The 18,886-nt window shown below is 35.5% G+C and overlaps 1 protein-coding gene across 7 annotated transcripts in view; it reads right to left on the bottom strand.

Annotated features, from left to right (window-relative positions):
- Positions 1-18,886, bottom strand: part of PCDH7 (protocadherin 7) — a 285,619-nt gene that overhangs the window by 67,392 nt on the left and 199,341 nt on the right. The window contains exon 5 of one of the 7 annotated variants that reach the window (XM_082759490.1): positions 18,232-18,269. The exons of the other annotated variants lie outside the window; for them this stretch is intronic. The gene's annotated coding sequence lies outside the window, so the exon portion shown is untranslated. Of the gene's footprint in view, positions 1-18,231; positions 18,270-18,886 lie in introns of those variants that run through there. 7 annotated transcript variants of the gene reach the window in all.

Here is an 18,886-nt window from a genome sequence, read left to right on the forward strand (position 1 = left end):
AGATGAGATAAGACAGAAAATACCATATCAACTATGTCAAATTCTGGGAACAGAACTGTTTGTATAGAATAGAAATACAAGTGTGCTCTGAACATAATCTGAAATAACTCTTTAATTTCAAAACTAATTTACGTTATCTTGAAACAAATACTACATTCATTCCAGTTCAAAACTTCAGGATAGTTACTTAATAGTAACTAACTTAATAGTTTTTAACAAATTCTTTGACTATTTCTTTTTCCATTCCATCAGACACATTTAGTAGCATGCGTCCAATAAAACTGGTATGCTTTTTCTTACTTTTTTCCCCAAATGGGCAACATGACAAGATTATCATTTTCAATTAGAGTTCTAAATCTAGTCTGGCAGTTCTGTTTTTATTATACATTTTCTTTGGAGCTGTACTTTATACACTTAATACATAAAGCCAGTATATAGTCTGAGAAGTTTGCTGTTCCCTGACTCCTCCCTTACAGAGGTTGAAAGCTGGATTTTTACTGTTTCAAGATAAACACAATGAACATGAGGCAGCTGAGTTCCTCATAATAGAAACATCTTAAAAGGTGGATTTCTATACTGTAACAAAGACATCTCAGAATTATTGAGTTGGAAGCACTTTACTTCCACTCTCCTGCCATGGGCAGGGACACCTCCAGCTAAACCAGGTTGCCCAAAGCCTCATCCAACCTGTCCTTTGTCACTGCCAGGGATGGGGCATCCACAGCTTTTCTGGGCAATCTGTGCCAGTGCCTCACCACCCTCTGAGTGAAGAATTTCTTCCTCACATCTAATCTAAACCTACCCTCTTTTAGTTTAAATCCAGTACCCCTTATCACTGTACTACCTGAGCGTAGTGCTTTATTTCAGCTTCATCAGCATCATTTCAGCTACAATTCTCAGATTCACACTATGAAAAAAAGTTCAAGATTTTGAGTTAAGCGAAGACTCCTAAAACCTTCTCAAGAATGAGAACATGCAACATACGATCCTGCACATGACAAACAACTGAACTGATGAAGCAAACAAATGAACAAAAGGCATAAACTTCTGGGGGGGGGGGGGGGAGAGAGAGAAAAAGAAAAAAAAAAATTACACCAAAATAAGCAGCATATTCTGATTCATAACATGAAACAAGATGGGTACATTGCTACAGGGAATTTGATTCACCACCAAAGCACTAATAATCACGCAAGTCAAACCAAGCCATGGTGTTCCAGAACATCCGCTAATTCTACTCAGATATAAAACCCCACTAGCAGTCTGGAAATATATAAAAGCAGGCAGACAGAATAGAAAGCTACATTATGACAAATCAAGAAAAGTGCTTCTGAAGTTAAAAATAGATGACTTGTGCACAGAGCTGAGATGATAAATACAACTGAGCCACTGAAATAACACTGCAAATGCACCTTGTTCCTACATAACTGAAACATCTAAAGAACTGTGGTACAATGGATGACAACTAATAAAAGAGAGAAAAGCAAAATATAAACAACTCTACCCTCAGCCCAAATCTACAACATTTTATGGATGTGAGATAAAGAATGGAGAGCTCACAAAAAATACTATAATCAAATGATTGCATCTAGTCTGAAGTCAAAGGTAAAAAAGACTAAACCAAAAGACAAAAAGTATTACTGCAGTAGGTATGCCAATTCTACTCTAATGTAGAAGTCTTTACTAGGTGATCTCTAAATATAGTATTTTTGTGACATTCAATTTGTCTTAGTTGAATATTTTCAAGGAGTAACAAAGAGTATTCCTTACCACCTCAATTTCAGCAAAATAGAAAGCAATTTATTCAGACCTCTAATTTAAGCTATGTTATAAAGAAAACATTAGTAGACTACATGAAGATTGTGGTAGTGGACATACAATATAAGCTAGTGATTTATAATGCTTTTCTAGAGATTTTCCTATGATACAAAGAATCATTTATTGAAAGTGCACTCTTCCACTTCCTGATGTTTTGTTTGTTTTTTGTTTGTTTTAAAAACTTGAATGCTTCTGACCTTCAGGACTTGATTACACTGACACTGCTCATGGTACAACTACCCCACAAATACTCACGTGTATTGTATTTTTTAGATCACTTTGAGTTTACTAAAACACCATATAATATTTTTCTAGTCCATCAGTTGCTAGAACATTTTTTTCATACTAAAAAGGATACTGAGAATATAGTAAAGCACTGATATGGGTGGTATTACTAATAGCATAATAAATAAAAATCAATATATAAAAGGGAAAAATGTAAACAACTTTATATTTTATATAACATTTCTAAAATAAATGTATTAATTTTAATTATTCTTAGTATATTTGCTAGTATACTACCACCTAATGGTAGAAGATAATTAATATAGTATACAACTACATAAAGATGCCTGATAATCTCTACAATTCAAGTGTCTGTAGCTGTCAACATCCTTTTCTCTGTCTTTTCCTGGTCTCTATTTCTCCCACCATAAAACATTCTTTGCACTCTTTTGTTTATACTTCTAGTACTTTTCCTGATCTTTTTACTACTTCAATTACATTTCCCAATCATGGTGTCTTCAACAGTACAGAAATTTTCCATCCACATATAGTAATGCTAACAGTTGCTGTAAGCTATAGAACTCCACTTTTCCTTAAAATAGAATATTAATCTTCTTCCCATTGTATTTGTAAGACATATGCACATCGTTTTATAAAAAAATGATGTGCTGGACATGTTGAGCAGGAGCAGCGGTATATCCTTGTGGCAAAGAAGGCCAAACACATATTGTCTGTAGTACTAAAAGCATCAGCAGCGGGGTAAGAGAACTGATACTTCCCTACACTTTAGCATGTTGGAAGAAATTGTGTGTCTCTAGTTTTCATCCTGTTAGTTAGAAAGAGGTGGGGGTTGGTCTATTCTCCCACGTGCCAGCTGATAGGATGAGGAGGAATGGACTAAAGTCGCGCCAGGGGAGGCTTAGGTTGGATATTAGGAAAAACTTCTTTACTGAAAGGGTTGTTAGGCATTGGAATGGGCTGCCCAGGGAAATGGTTGAGTCACCATCCCTGGAGGTCTTTAAAAGACGTTTAGATGTAGAGCTTAGTGATGTGGTTTAGTGGTGGACTTGTTTGTGTTAGGTCAGAAGTTGGACTAAGTGATCTTGGAGGTCTCTTCCAACCTAGAAGATTCTGTGTGAGGCACCAAAAGGTTTATTGGACTGGGTCATGTGATACAAGAGGCTTAAAGACTATGTTTATTCTTAAAAATAGAAGACCAAGGACAGTTGCAGTAGACCAAGGCTTGTTGCAGCCAACTACCTAAAAAGAGAACACAGAAGAACACAAGCTAGACTCTTCTTGAAGATGCACAGAGAAAAGACAACAAGGAAAGGGTAATTAACTGCAGCAGGGGAAAATTTCAATTAGATATTTGGGAAAAAATAAATTGACAATGAGTGTTGTCAAATACTGAAAGACACTACCAGACAGGTTGTGAAACCTCCGTCATTGGACGTATATGGTGGTTTATCAGCCATTTTAATTAGCTGTTTTAAACCATCTGTCAAGGATTTCACGTTGAAAAACTACCAATATCACCTTTCTGACCTTCTCCCTACATTCTCTCAATTTATCCCTAACATAACAACTGGTTTAGCACCATTTGCTTCAGAATGAAGACTAGTATGTGCTTTCTCCCCGCCCTCCCTCACAGCATGTAATACATCACAGCTTAGAAACAAAGAGATTTTTAAAATAAACAACAATGAACAGTAAGGATGAAACAATTTGTTTACTTAAATATGTATTCTTTGTTAACACAAACTGCAGATGGTTTTAACCCTAGCTAAACAGAACAAAGATGAATTAATATGATGCCTTTAAGGTTTCAATAAAAATATTTCATGGTGCTCATGATTGTAAACATACTTTTGAAGAATGCAATAACCAGAAAAAGAAAAATTTGGCCCATAACCAATATTTCAGTTTAATTTTAAAATCTCGTTTTTATTTACAGCTTTTAATATGCATTAGAATTAAACATCTAAATTAAAAGCTTCCTTAATTTATGTGCTAAAGCTCAAACACATAATTGATTTGTCAACAGAAGTGATTACTAATCCAATTACAAAACATGGATCTCTGTTTATCCATCTTTGTATATGGAAATGTACCACCAATATAATAGTTTTTGAATGAGTTTAGTAAGCAATAAATTGAACATTCTTGCCCCTCTTTTTTCAACCTTGTGTCTCAGTATTTGAAGCAAGCAATTGCCCACTGAAGTTCTAAATAGCTTTGAAGTTCAAAATAAACATTCTAGATCAAACAACATATATATGTAATACATGCTATTGTGTGTATTTTGATGAAATGTAACTGAGATACATGTTCAGTTTTTAAAAGTTAAGTAATTTTTGGAAAAATATTTATTATAAAATATCAGAAAGTGCTAATTAGATGATACTGGATACAGTTATTACACAGTATCATCATTTTAAAGAAATGGGCTAGTTAGATGAATAAGTCCAGCCGGCTCAATAAATAAATAAATAAATAAATAAATAAATAAATAATAGCCCTTTTCTATTTCAACTTGAGTTTCTCATGTCAGCTGTAATTTGAAACATGGCAGGGATTTAATCCGCTCTTTTAAAAGTTTTCATATTTTTTCTCTTTTATAAACACTCTTTTTTAATCTTCAGATTGAAATACACATCGTGCACTTGGTTGTCCTTCCTGCATACCAATGTCTTCAGAATTCTAAGGGAGCACTCTGTCCTTTTGCACTGATGTCTCTGGAAGATACCTTGTTAAGACAACCTTCTGATTTAATGTTTCTGTTGTATCTTTTGGCTGAAAAGCTCAGTGTGCACTTGGCTACATGCATCTTCTTTGCTGAAGTGCAAGAATGCTCTTGTTTGATGAATTAAGCATTCTGACATTTCTAAAGCACAGTTGTGATGTTTTATCCTATACATACGTTGTATACAACCCACATCAACTGTTACTAGTAAAAGCTTGAGGCTTATGACCACTTTTGTTGAATTCACCTTTCATTCCATATAAAGTAAATGAGTTGGAATTAACAAGTCTGCCTTTGCAAGAGTAAACAGGAAGTCTGACAAAGTAATTCCCTGATAATCATAGCAAATTAGTCTTGAAGTCCACTGACATGGAAAGATTCTTACTGGCATCAAGCCTGAGGAATAGTCATAAATCCCTTATTGTGAAACAGTAGTATCGACACGGAAATCTTAAATAGATTCTTTTTCTTTTTTCTTTCCTATTTTTATCCTGGGTTAGAAAAAAGTTTGCCAAAAATTCCATGTACATGAACACTGCATGTACTCACACTAGTCAAAATACTAGTCAAAAGTACGTATCCACTACTGGAAAGTTTACCTACATCTTGCTTAGGGAGCTGTGCATAGGGGAAAAAAAATCAGACCTATCAATTGTGAATATGGAAATGTTTTCAAAGATACAGTTTCTCACAATTGCATACAACCCAAAAGGTTGCTATCTAGACATGACAACTTATTCAGCAGCAGTCTCAATGCAGTAAGCAAAAGGGTCTGAGTGCAGCCTGAAAGCCTGAGGCAGTGAACAAAAAGTAAAAGCCCTAAACACCAATCCTGGTAACAGAAGCAAACACTCTGGCTTTGCACATGGGTCTTGAAGCTGTCAATCTCACACTAGGGGGGTGATACTGATGAATTGACTTAACTGCTGAAGAAGCAGGAATTAGACAATTACAAGACAGGCATGCCAAGTTACTGTTGCAATTGTATGCATGTTCCAGCATGTTTTGCAATTGTGCTTCTATTATTGGTTTGAGTTTCTGTGTGTTTGTCTGTACATGTATGAGATCTTAGATGCATCAGAGCACAGGGAAAAGAAATACACAGTGAGTTATTACAGAAGCACGTCATTGGTTTCTACATTATAGAAGTGCAGGATTTTGAGTACTCAAGATTGATACCATTAGCTGCAATGAAACAAACTTAATTGACTTTTTCTGTTGTTTGACTTGCTTTGTTTTGTTGTTGCTGGCTTGGGTGGTTTTGTTTCTCTTTACTAAGAATAATATTGGTAGTGACATTCTCCTTGCTACTACTGTCTTTATGTTGGTAGGAGTCATTTGGAAACAAACTAGTATTTTAAATTTTACAGAAACATGCAGAGCAAACTGGTCAGAATCTCTGAAGTTTCCAATCCTCATATTTTTCTTATGCTGGAGCTTTTTCATTTCCTTTGCTAGAATGGCAAGATTGTACAGATTTATGTCTACACAGACTAAGAAACACTACCCCTGTCTACAAGACAGAGAGAATTTAACATCATAGACCAAGGAAGTCTTGTAGTAAGTTTGTAACATAGGCATGGTTTGTAGTATAGCACTTACAGAAGCACAGAATCTCTTCAGGATAAAATGATCTTCTAAACACCCCCAAATTGACAGTTATATGTACAAAATTTTACACACCTTCTACACAAGTGGCCCTATAATTATATACAAAAGCAAAAGAGTTCTCAACATACTTATGATCATCTACATAATGGGAACACAAATAGGACCAGAAAATTGAGGTCTGAAAATGCTGAATGCTGAAATGGCATTACACAAACAAATAATAATAATAATTTATTAAGTCTGCAGAACTCACAATTAAAGCAGAAGTCAACAAAAAATGCACAAAACAGAATGAAAGTTAATACCATCTAGGACGATACAACAAGGCAGTGGTCACGATAAGCACTAAGCTGACACCACGAAAATGCCCACATCCATATAAATTGTACCTCAATGCTCTAACTGTCCACATTTAAATGCTATTTTTTGGCTCTCAGTTTGAAGCTGCAAGTCAGAAGGACGTCTAAGACAGGCTTGAGCTCCATTCACATCCACTCTCAGCAAAGATACCTTTCAGCCAACACACATTTTTTGCAGTTTAAAGAATGTTCTTAGTCCAGGCAGCAATTACAGTACATACATTCACAGAATTGCTGAGGTAGGAAGACACCTCTGGAGGTCATCTAGTCCAACCCACCTGGCTCAGAGCAGGGTCACCTGCTGCACATTGCTCAGGGTCACATCCAGTCAAGTTTTTAAATATCTCTAAGGGTAGAGGTTCCACAATCCTTATGCAACATGTTTCAGTGTTTGACCACTCTCACAATAAAACAGTTTTTGTGTTTAAGTGGGATTTCATGAGTTTCAGTTGTGCCCACTGCCTCTTGTTTTTTCGCAGTATCCTATCAAGAGTCAATCTGTCCTATTTACTTTTTCTAATCAGGTATTCATGCAGCTTGATAGCATTTTCCTGAGCCACCTTGTCTCCAGACTGAACATTCTCAGCTCTCTCAGCCTCTTGTTTTATGACAGATGCTCCAACCCGTTCATCATCTCTGCTGTCCTTGTCTACACTCCAGCACATACATGGCACCTGTGCAACACAGGTTACAGGTCCAGACCTGGGCACCATACTCCACATGTGTATGCTGAGTAAAGAAGAAGGATTACCACCCTCAGCCTGCTGACAAAGCTCAGCCTAACAGCCCAGGAGGCTGTTGGCTTTCACCACAAGGGCGTACTGCTGGCTCCTATTCAACTTTGTCTACCAGGATCCTCAGTCTTCTCTGCCAAGCTGCTTTCCAGCTGGTGGGCCCCCAGTCTGTCCTCATGCATGTTGTTGTTGCATGTTGTTGTTCCTCCCCAGGTACAAGATTTGTTATTTCACTTTCTTGAGCTTCATGAGATTGCTGTTGGCCATTTATACAGCCTGTGGATGTACCTCCAAACAATAACACATCTACCTGACATATTAGGTGTATCTCACGTACTTGATAATAAAGCTTGAAGATTCAGAACAACAACAAAATAATAATAATAATTTTGAGGTTGTACCTCAGTGATTTCAAGTATATGAAAAATGGCTAGACCTTCCCACTTCTTAAATTGTCACTTAGAAATTACAAACTTCAAAATTAACTTATCAACTAGGGCTTCCCCCCAAGATATCAAACCCACCTTTTCCTGTGTTAATATGGAATATAATCACATACTAGGATATCACAACTCTTTGATGATATCATTGACAATGACAAGTATTGATGACACTTTCAAGAGTGACTCAAGATTTCTATTAATCTGTCCATAAATTGTAAACAAAAAAATCAGTAAGTTACCTCAGAATTTCAGATTTTGCCTATATATACTTTAATTGCAGAAGAATAAGACTGCTCCAGTCCCTTTTTCAAGTCCAGGATCTGCTTCTTTGAGAACACTCAAGGGACTGGAACATCTCTCCTGTGAGGAAAGGCTAAGAGCTGGGACTGCTCAGCCTGAAGAAGAGCAAGCTCAGGGGGAATCTTATCAAGGTCTATAAATACTTAAGGGGAGGGTGCAAAGAAGATGGAGACATGGTCTTTTCAGTGGTGCTCAGTGCCAGGACAAGAGGCAATGGGCACAAACTGGAACACAGGAGGTTCTGTCTGACCATCAGGAAGCACCTTTTTACTGTACAGGTGACAGAGCACTGAAATAGGTTGCCCAGAGGTGTTGTGGAGTCTCCCTCCTTGGAGATCTTTAAAAATCTGCCTGGCCATGGTCTTGGACAACCCACTTTAGATATCCCTGTTTGAGCAGGGGGTGGTTGACCAAATGACCTCCAGAGGTCCCTTCCTACCATAACCATTCTGTGATTCTGTAGTAGCAACAGTTTTGTAGAAAAAATCATATGTCCATGGCCAAGACACAGATAGTTTGGGAAGATATTCTGTTATTTAATTAAAATATATTTTCTCCAAAGCAAGTTGAATACATTGATGTCATAAAAATGTAGGAAATCAGGAACTTCAAAAGACAATCAGATAAAAGATCCAGGCACACTTTATCAAACAGATCCAAACTCAGAAAACCACTTAGTCACTTATCTATGTAGATATGTACTCAAAATGCTTTTCTGAAACCTCAGACCTAGTTCAGCTTACTTATGTGATCTAAACCAGCCACTGAAACCCTCATCTTGCTTTTCCAAGTACTCCAATCACCAGTTTTTAATGTGGACAAAAGGAGTTTGACAGAGAGGAGCAGAGAGGAATTCGCATGATATAACAATTTGATGTGTGTGTGTGTAAGGGGGTTGGGTGCAGTGGGGAGGAAAATGTGTCCTCTTGCCTGTTCATGACTGAAAGATGAGGCTTAGGTATTTAACTCCAGGAAAGGCTTTCAGACGGTGAATCCTTAGCTAAGGGACATCTTCATAATATTTCAGTTATTTCCTTCTGACTAACAGGCAGTTTTACTTAGAATGCTGCCTCCTGCGAGTCTTTCTCTCAAGCATATAACCACATATAACTGCATGGAGAGAGGCATAAAGAATGAAGGGAAGTCCTACAGACATCAAGCTCCCAACAAGTTTTTGCATTATATGATATACACTTTGTAGATCTGTTTCCAGATGCCCACTTATATTGACACACAAGTATCTTTGAAAATCTGGCTTGATATAGCCAAATCAAGACAGGAACATCTGTAAGGTGTCTTCAGAGTCAAACTGATAAAAGTAAATGCCATGAACACTGGAAAAATAAAAAATAACAAACAAACAAACAAACAAACAAACAAAAAAAACAGGTGAATTTCACCAGTAAAACTACTTTGACTGAAAATTAAAGACCAGAATGTCTTTACAGTGTCAAACACTGTCTTTAGCAATATGAAATTGAGGAAAATGATGAAAGAGAGATAAGGAGCTTCACCAACAGAATAAGGAGATGTGAAAAACAATAGTTCATTAGAAAGGAAAAGGTAAAACATAGGTGTCTTTTTGCTTCATTAGAGACAGCATAAAGCAAAAGTATGAAAAAAAAAAAAAAAAAGGTGCTAATTTGGAATGTCCAGCTTTAACAACCAAGGAGTGAGAGTTACATGTCTGTGGAGGAAGGCAACATCTATACTCTGTTCAACAGCAAACTGCTCTACTACAGGTATTGGTTTATTTATATCTTCATTCATAATACACCTTTTACCAATATTTACTTTCCATAAAACACACTGGGAAATAGCTTTAAGGGATTTTTTGATTAGTACTACTATGGTACATGAGAAACAAAGTTCTTATACTTTTTAAAAGGCCTTTAATCTCAAGGTTAGTAATTGGTAGTTTGCAGCTAGAGGTAATTCATAGTCTGTGGATGATAATATAAAGAAAATAGTCCCATTTCGTTATCACATTCCATCACAACTGCAATCAATACACAGACCCTCAAGATATGCAAGAAGCACATAATTGTTTTTTTTCTTCTAAAAGCTATAGTTATATTTGTACTGTGTATCTATTTTCCCTGGTCAAAACCACTAAAAAAAATAATAAAAAAAAATCTTTCCATAGCTTTCACTTTCAAAGGGGAAAAGAAAAAGTGGCTGTCTCACTAAACTCCTAGCACAAAATGATACTGATTATCTCCCCATGAAATGTGCATCTTGTTTGCTCTTACTATTCATCCAACATTCTTTACTAAAGAGGACTTGTTCTTTGTCAGACAACTTCTTTAATAAAGCTAGCAATGGTGTTATCATGCTAACAACAGAGCAGTAGAGATACAATCATTCTTTGTCATGCCAAAAGCAGATAAATAATCAATCATGTTGCAATTAACAAGAAATAGCATTCACTTTATCAAGCTTTCTGGTCTTGCATTTCATAAGCTAAATTGAAACCATATAGGAGGAAAAAGAACAACTTTAAAAGCCAAGGCTTGGGATTTTACCCAAGTAACTCAAAGCATGGATATTTATAAAGCTGATAGTCTTTTTCCCCCGTGGAAGGGGTTCTGATGATTAGAAAAACAGTTGTTCTGACAGAGGTAACACACAATCATCTTTCACATTAGTTTTCTTCTCATTTTTGTTTGTTTGTTTTTTTCTTAATATTCTGATGGGCTACACACCACCACCACAGACAACCAAACCTTATTCCACAAAAAGCAGTGCCGTTGCTTTGCATATTAAGTGTTAGATATCCATGCACTCATTTAACAGAAACGCTTTAGATAAACTGGGGTGAGAAAACGCAAACTTTTAACAACTCTCCTCTTGAAGGTTTTGTGTCTTAAGCACATTCTTTAATGTTGTGGATTTGCTCAGTTACTGAATTACAAAAGTACATGCAGGTTGAGATTTTTAAAGTTATTAATTCTCAAATTATATGATACATGGTGCACAAGCATACATACTATGTAACATTTGCAAAAAAAAAAATATTTCAGTAGGTTTTATGGTGGTTTTGGTTCTTTGTTGATTGTTGTTGTTGTTTTTTTTCTTTTTCTTTTTTCTCCCCAATGTGTATGTACAACTGATAGCATATAAGCAAACATGAACGTAAATTAATGCTTTCAGGCTCTTCTGTTACTTGCATTTTAGTAACACAGCTGCTGCCAGGTTAATAGCAAATTTCGTCAGCACAAGTCTCTCAGAATCATTCTCTTGATTCTCTACATGAAAGGATTGTGTGCCTACAGTGGGATACTATCAAACTATCAAAATAGTTTGATATTCACTTACTGAGTTAGGATTTGCAACCACGTAATTGGTAGTGACTGGATTTTGACACAGTAAGCATGACTGTGCTCCTTCAATTAATGAAACAGAAATCCGGAAGTAGGGGAAGAAATTCTGAGAAATATTTTGGTATCAGTACACTGGTACACCATGGCAAAGGTACTCACAGTTTTGTATTCTGGTCACTTCCATTATTTAAAGGTCTTTGCAATAGCCAGACTGATTAATGAACATCCTCCCAAATAAACAGAAGCACATTTTTTTTCCCCTGAATCTACCACTGCTATTGGCAAAGGAGATGATTTTGTAGGTTATTAGTCAAAAAATCTCGTGCATTTTTGACCTGAATGAATAGGACAAAGGGACACTGCATAGTAAATAAAGCGTTTGCTCCCAGTGCCTATGCATTTTGGGGGAAAACTATTGCATGTGAATCCTCTTAGAGGCACTGTTGTTCAATATTTTCTGAGATACTTCTTTCCTACCTAAAAATTGCTTTTGCAGCTTTGAAGCTATTGGTCTATAGGTAACTTATAATCTATTCTAAATAACAACATTGATAGGAAAATCTCTGGAAAGAAATGTAACCCAGTCAGAGTCTTTAGATTTTTTTTTTTTCCCTAAAAGAATGATACCCTCACCATTAAATACGCAGAGCATACCATTCTCCAAGTTTTATCCAAAGAGATATCTGTATTACAGTGCATGAGGAAAAACAATTTTCAGAAAGCAAGTGCTTAGTTATCTCTAAAGAAACTAGCAGTACTGAAGCAGAAACTCCCAAAACATTAGCTAGCTACTCCTAAAGAAATTTTCCTGTGAAAATCTTGGAAAAATCTTTTTTCCAAGAACTTCTGTAGGCACAAATCTTGTTAAAATTTTGTCACTTCAAGCTGCATTTCTGGAACCAGTTCAACAGAGATCTAAATCTAGTTCCATACTGAGAAAACTCTGACAATTTAATTTCTGTGACTATGGGCAGTACTGGATTCAAAACAGAATTTATATTAGTAAGCTACCGTGACAAAACAACTTCCAGAAAAAAAAAAACACCTTGCTTGTTCAGTGCTATTTTCACAGTTGGCATTGAAGTTCCGTTCTAAAGAAATATGTTAAATGAAACACACACTTCTTCATTACAAAGCATTGCCATTCCCCTTATTTGTAACGCAACTACTAAAGAACACAATTTTTCCAAACACATTTTTTGGCACACCTGGATGAACAAGAGAAAATTCTACTCACAAATGTTAGCATGGTAAGACTAAGCACTACATAGTCAAGATGAAAGAGTTGTTGATTTTTACACATCGATGATTCAACTTTCATTTAGGAGCCAAGAAAACAACTGTTGAAGATTACATGATTTTTATGAATTACAGAAAAGATTTCTGATTTTAAAGGGATCTAAGAGAAAGAGTAAAAAAGATAATCCTTGGTATTTCCATGTCCACCACTTATTTTCTTACATATATGAACAGAAATAGCATACCATATGCAGTCATGTATACCACAATTGCTTATATCCTTGCATGCAATTTCTGAGGTGCACTGGGAATTTTTATTTACAATGGCATTTTCAGGACTATGGTCTTCACTAACCTGAAAACCCTTTACTTGCATAGAGACCTTGGTAGACAAACAAGCATTGTGGAAATATGAGACACTATTTACCTTGCACATAAAGAGTCTACATTGCCAATGCCCAGAAACCCACACAGCTATAGCACAACACTTCAACTACTAAAAATTACAACATGATTTTAGCTGTGTTTTGTTGTGAGAAGGAACTCTAATACTGACAGAGCTTAATATCCTGAAAAGGGACTATACCTGCAGCTCTTAACAGAAGCATTTGCTTCTTGTAGCTCAGGCATTCAGGCTCCTGTAGGAGTTTGAGATTAAAGTCTCATTAATCTCTTTTGAATTTCTTACTTAGTTCAATAACTGACTGACTGTTGTTGCAGAACTCATTCTTATGTGTCTATGTTATACATTGCATCGTGGTCTGAGATGATTAATTGATAAGTTATCTCAAATGTTTCTACGTCATAGTCCTTTTGTATATCTGGTCCACAATGTTCAAATACATGCTCCTAAATAAATGCTCCTAAATACAGAGTATCTCCCCTTTCCCTTTATTATTCCCAAAGTGTAACATTTAAAGACAACTTGTCGACATGGTTATATATGGACATTTAAATTCAACATACAAACATCAGCAATAACAACTACCACGTCACAACATCATTAATTGGGTACTAAAGAACTTGAATATACCTGAGAGTATGGAAAAGGATTAGCAACACAGAAGGAAAGAAAACCAAAAGCTTTTGCATAAAACCCACTAAAATTTAGCATTTTCATCTCAAAAACAAAGATTTAGATTAGATATAACTGGAGAGACTCCGGTAAAAGCATTCAAGTGTTTGTGCACTCTATCAAAATAGACCTAAATTATGTTATTCAGTAGAAATCAAAGAATCTTAAAATCATTTGGTAGGAAAAGACCTTAAAGATCATCAGGTACAACCATCAAATGGCTAAGATTAATCAAGCAAATTTGCAGGTTTGCAGATTTTATTAGCTCAGTTCTCATGGCATGCTAAAGCACTAAGAACATACTGACTTGATTTGATATTGAGAGCAGGATGTCTGCATTTGTTCAATACTTAACCTGACCTAATCAACCTTGTAAAACAAGAACAGCTCTATGTCACTGCCTCTGCAGCACAGTTACTCTACAGACTGGATAATCCACCCACAAATAAAGAATTGACTTTAAGATAGGCAATAGGCTCACAGCAATAGGCTATAGCTTGAACCTTTGTAACTGTAACATAAGCTTTAGATTCTTTTTCTAAAATACATGTGCACATCAGTTATATTTATTAAAAGATACAGAAGAAAGTAAGTTATTAAAGTGTGAAATTACAGCAGCACTAAGTTTACTACAGAGATCTTCACAAAGACAAGCGTGCTACTAATTTTCTTCTCTGAGGGAAAAAAATATTTAACAATAAAGAATGATAGATTTTATCTTTTTAAATAATATTTCATTAAGAACTTGAATGGGTCTGTCCACAACCTTTTGCTCAGTGCTTAGCTACACAAAGAAAAAAGGGTGTTTCCTAGGCTTGTTTGTGTGCTATTCCAATATTACTCACACAAGCAGTTTGTTTTAAGAGTCATACTATTTGCAGCTTGACTACTACATTACAGTTGTGAAGAAAATTGCAGCACACAAACCCCCTAACCTCCATTAGTCTTCAACTGTGTGGAATGCATTTTAACCTGTCAGATCTTGTGTTCCACTGCTCTAAGATCAAGCCATATTTAATATTCATCAGTCTAAATAACGTTGGAGACAACTACTATTCACAGCAACTTCCTCAAACACTGAAACAAGTAGCTGCTCTTGAATATTGTAATACCATTTTGTTATCTATTTCAGCAACAGAGAGAGTTCATTATTGAACAAATTAGCTTCCAAGTCACTGATGCTGAGCCATAAATAATTGGAATCAGCAGAACTATTCCCAAGCATTTTTCTGCTGTGCTATTGCATATGTAAGATAAGTGCTTGGAATAGGTAAAAGTAGTATATTTCAATAAACTTTTCCTCTCTATATAAATGTTTTTATAGGATTTATTGAAAGCTATATAACATCAGGTTGATCTTGTAAATGAAGCTGTTGGAGACAACTTTCTTTAGTATCTCAAAGACTTCTAATGGCAATGTGTTTTATGAAGCTGCTAGCTCTGCAAAACTCTTTTGACTTAACAGTATAAAGATGCTGTAGGTAGTGTCAATTCATACTTGTACAATGTTATCTGGCAGGTAATTGAAAATGATAACACGCCAGAATAAGGTGAAGAGTTTTCTTCTAATTAAAAATAAATAATAAAAAAATAAAAGCCTTAAACAAAAATTGTACCTTTTGCAGAACCACAAATATATAGGGTGAACAGTATCTTGCCTCCATGGATGAAACTAGATCCAGATAGAACAATACAAAGCAGTGGCTTATGCATTTGAGCAACTGCTATGTTTTCTCTGGTAAGGTAAAGACTCCAGTATCCTAGTAAATCCACAGATGATATGCTGATCCAGAAGCTTGTACAGAACGAAGGCCAATGCAAATTCATCTGGAACTGCTGCCCCAACTAAGGAATACTGTTATAGCCTAGTGGAGCAGCAGCTCCCCTCTCTTCTCAGTTTAGCTAGAGTGAGGGTGAGGATGTAAGAATGGAGATAATTAGCCATGATTGGGAGAATAACCTTTGCAAGGAAGAAAAAAGCAAAGAAAATATCTAATAAGTTGTAGCTTTTTTATTTTGAATCACCTTGAGAAAAAAAAGCTTGCGTGACTACATGTAATTTCCCATATCAAAATCAAATACACTCATGATAAAATCTAATTATGAAAGTTGCTAAAGCTGATCTTCTAAACCAGTTCTATTTTTCCATGATTTGTCTATATACTAAGCTCATTTAACCTCTATCACATTTTCACTACCAGAACAAAACAAACAAACAAACAAAAAAAAACACTGAATTTTCACAATAAACTAAATTGAAACTTAGATGCTACCTGATGGCTTTAATCCTATTTTCCTTACTTTGTTGGTATTAAATATTAACCATATGCTTTTGGAATTTTACACTGGAATGATTGCCACTTCTAAGAATCCTCCACTGCACATGAGGCTAAAAGGAAGTAGTAAAGACTAGTATTTCCCATACTACATATACAAATTTTCTCAATACGTTCAGCGTTACAGTACTCTCTCCATTCTGGAAACAGAGTACAAGCTGTATGTACCATACAGGCTATGTATCTCAACTCATTCTGTCTATGCAGTGCAAGAATGCATTGACAGTAGGAGGCTATCCATATCTGGAAAACAGTTTATGGAAAATAAATATGTTCTCATCCTTCCCAATGAATGATTTTATTACAAATAGTTGTTAGTATATCCTAGTTATATCTAAAATATAGTATGCTTTTGAATTGATAACAATTCAGTTACAGTGTTGAAGAGGAAAGGTATGGGATATAGTCATACAGTAGAAGCCAGCAGAAAATGAAATAGGCTTCTTCCATTCACTGTTCTGTTAAAATGTGACTGGAAGACCATTAAATCCACAAGTTCTTCAACTTTCTATCCAACCACATATATAGTAGGGCACAAACCATTTCTGGCATTGCAAATTAACTCTCAAGATAGGTTTCCATTTTTACTCTTTTACTAACATTTATTGAAGGTGCTGCATATTGAGTATTTTTTTTCAGGATAACTAATTTGGTAGCTAGTCAGTCTGGTTTTGCACTTCTATTGGCATTAAATATTTACCTTCTACTTCTGAAAATGCAACATTTTAATGAACACCTTGAAGCTTTATCTAACTCCCACCATCTTATATCATTCATGTAGTTTGAAAGTAGTAGGAAAGGCTAGGAAAGACCTCATCACTTAGAAGATTATACTCATATCAGAAAAACTGATGCAGAAAAGGTGTTTTTGTAATAATTAGGTCTCAAGTGACTTTAAAACACACTCAGATTTCCCAAATACCAGAATGACTGATAAAAAAAAATCTTCCTCCTTTTAGTATTTTTTTTAAATGCATACCATGATTCTTACTTTAAATTAGTTTTCAAATTCGATCATGTCAAAGTAGCCACTATGAAGTAATAGCCATGTCTAGGGATCCTCTTTACTTTCTGAGGCTAATAGCCTGTGGTAGAGTCAGTTTCAGAGAAAGAAGCTTCTGCATTTCCCATGTCAGTTAACCAGGAGGGCATATGAAGCATACTGACAGAGCAAATCCTGCCCCTCACACAATGTACAGCATTCCTACTGACAAAATGTTACTGCATTGCTAGGTGCTGTTGAACTGCACCTGTTTTTTTCAAATTTTCTCACTGAACCAGAGGGCTAGGGAGTGATTTGAATAGAAACTGCCCAAGAAATAGAACACAGTTCAGTATATGACCTTAAAATATGGTTGAAACTTTCAGAACCCAGTGAAAAACAACAACAAAGAATGAGCAGAACCAGAATCTCAGAATAATATCACAGACAACTAACAGAACTCATCAGTAGCTGAAAATATTGTATGTGGGAAGAGACAAAAAGTAGCCTACAATGGAAAGGGCTCTGCTCTAATTTCTGTTTTCTTGTACTAGGCTAGTAAAACATGTACAAACAAATACACATTCCAGATGGCTAAGGCAAGCATAGTCATTCCTAATGGATTCAAGACATTGTTTAATACCAACTTCACTCTCATGGAAGCAGAGTTATCTCTACAAAAACGCCAAGGTCAGTGAAAGCATAAGTTGCCTGCTATGCAAGTATCATTGCACCATCAGAACAGCCCAGGAGATTCACTCTACGTAAGTGTCCCCATCCACATTAAGCAACATCCACTGATAAATTGTGCTTGCATAGGCATTAGAAGACCTTAACTAGAGCACAATTACATGGAAATTGAGCAATAATCAGGCATAACTAATTCATAAAAAGTCAACATATACATCATAGTTTTATTTGTTAAATCTTGCCATCTGTTGCATATGTTGTAAGAAGAAAAATCAAAGGAGGAAAGAAGATGATTTTTCCCCTACAGTGATTAAACTCATTTGAATTCTTCCATCTCCTTTCAGATCATAATACACAGAAGTTCCTTGACTTAAGGCCATTTTGCAAGTTTCTAACAGCAAAGAAACAATGAAAAATAAGATTATCATCTGAAATGAGGCCAAGCATTTCAAAACAATTTAAAAATTATAAAATGCATCTTTTCTTCTATTTTACTCTTTTTGTTTCCAAACCAGTTTCAAACCATGCCACCTGCTATGTTAAGAAACAAGCAAGTTTTTTATATTGTTTATAAAAGTTAGCAAAATTAGTTTTATATAGTAGCAGAAAAATAACTCTCTAGAGAACAAACATACAGAAAGAGAAGTTAATTTCCAAGGCTCTTATATTCAAGAGGACAAAAACAATGTATTTATGGACTTATATATTTCCATTTTCAATTTAAAAAAAAAATCACTGATCAGTAGAATGTGACAGTAGGAAGTCACATTATCATACCTTAACAGTAAGCATGCATAGACAGACATATATCTAAATCTATTTGCAACTTTATTCAAAATGAATTTTCTGAAGATGAGCATTTTGCTATGTTTTTCCTGTCATATTCTGTAGTTTGGAATAATCCTCAAAGACTTCAAAACTCTTAATGGAGCATAAGTATTTACATACTGTGGGTGCATATGTGTACACACACAAATACATACACATACACACTTACAAGTAGTTATT

The sequence above is a fragment of the Aythya marila genome (genome assembly GCF_965140915.1).
Source record: "Aythya marila genome assembly, chromosome: 4".
NCBI classification, from domain to species: domain Eukaryota; kingdom Metazoa; phylum Chordata; class Aves; order Anseriformes; family Anatidae; genus Aythya; species Aythya marila.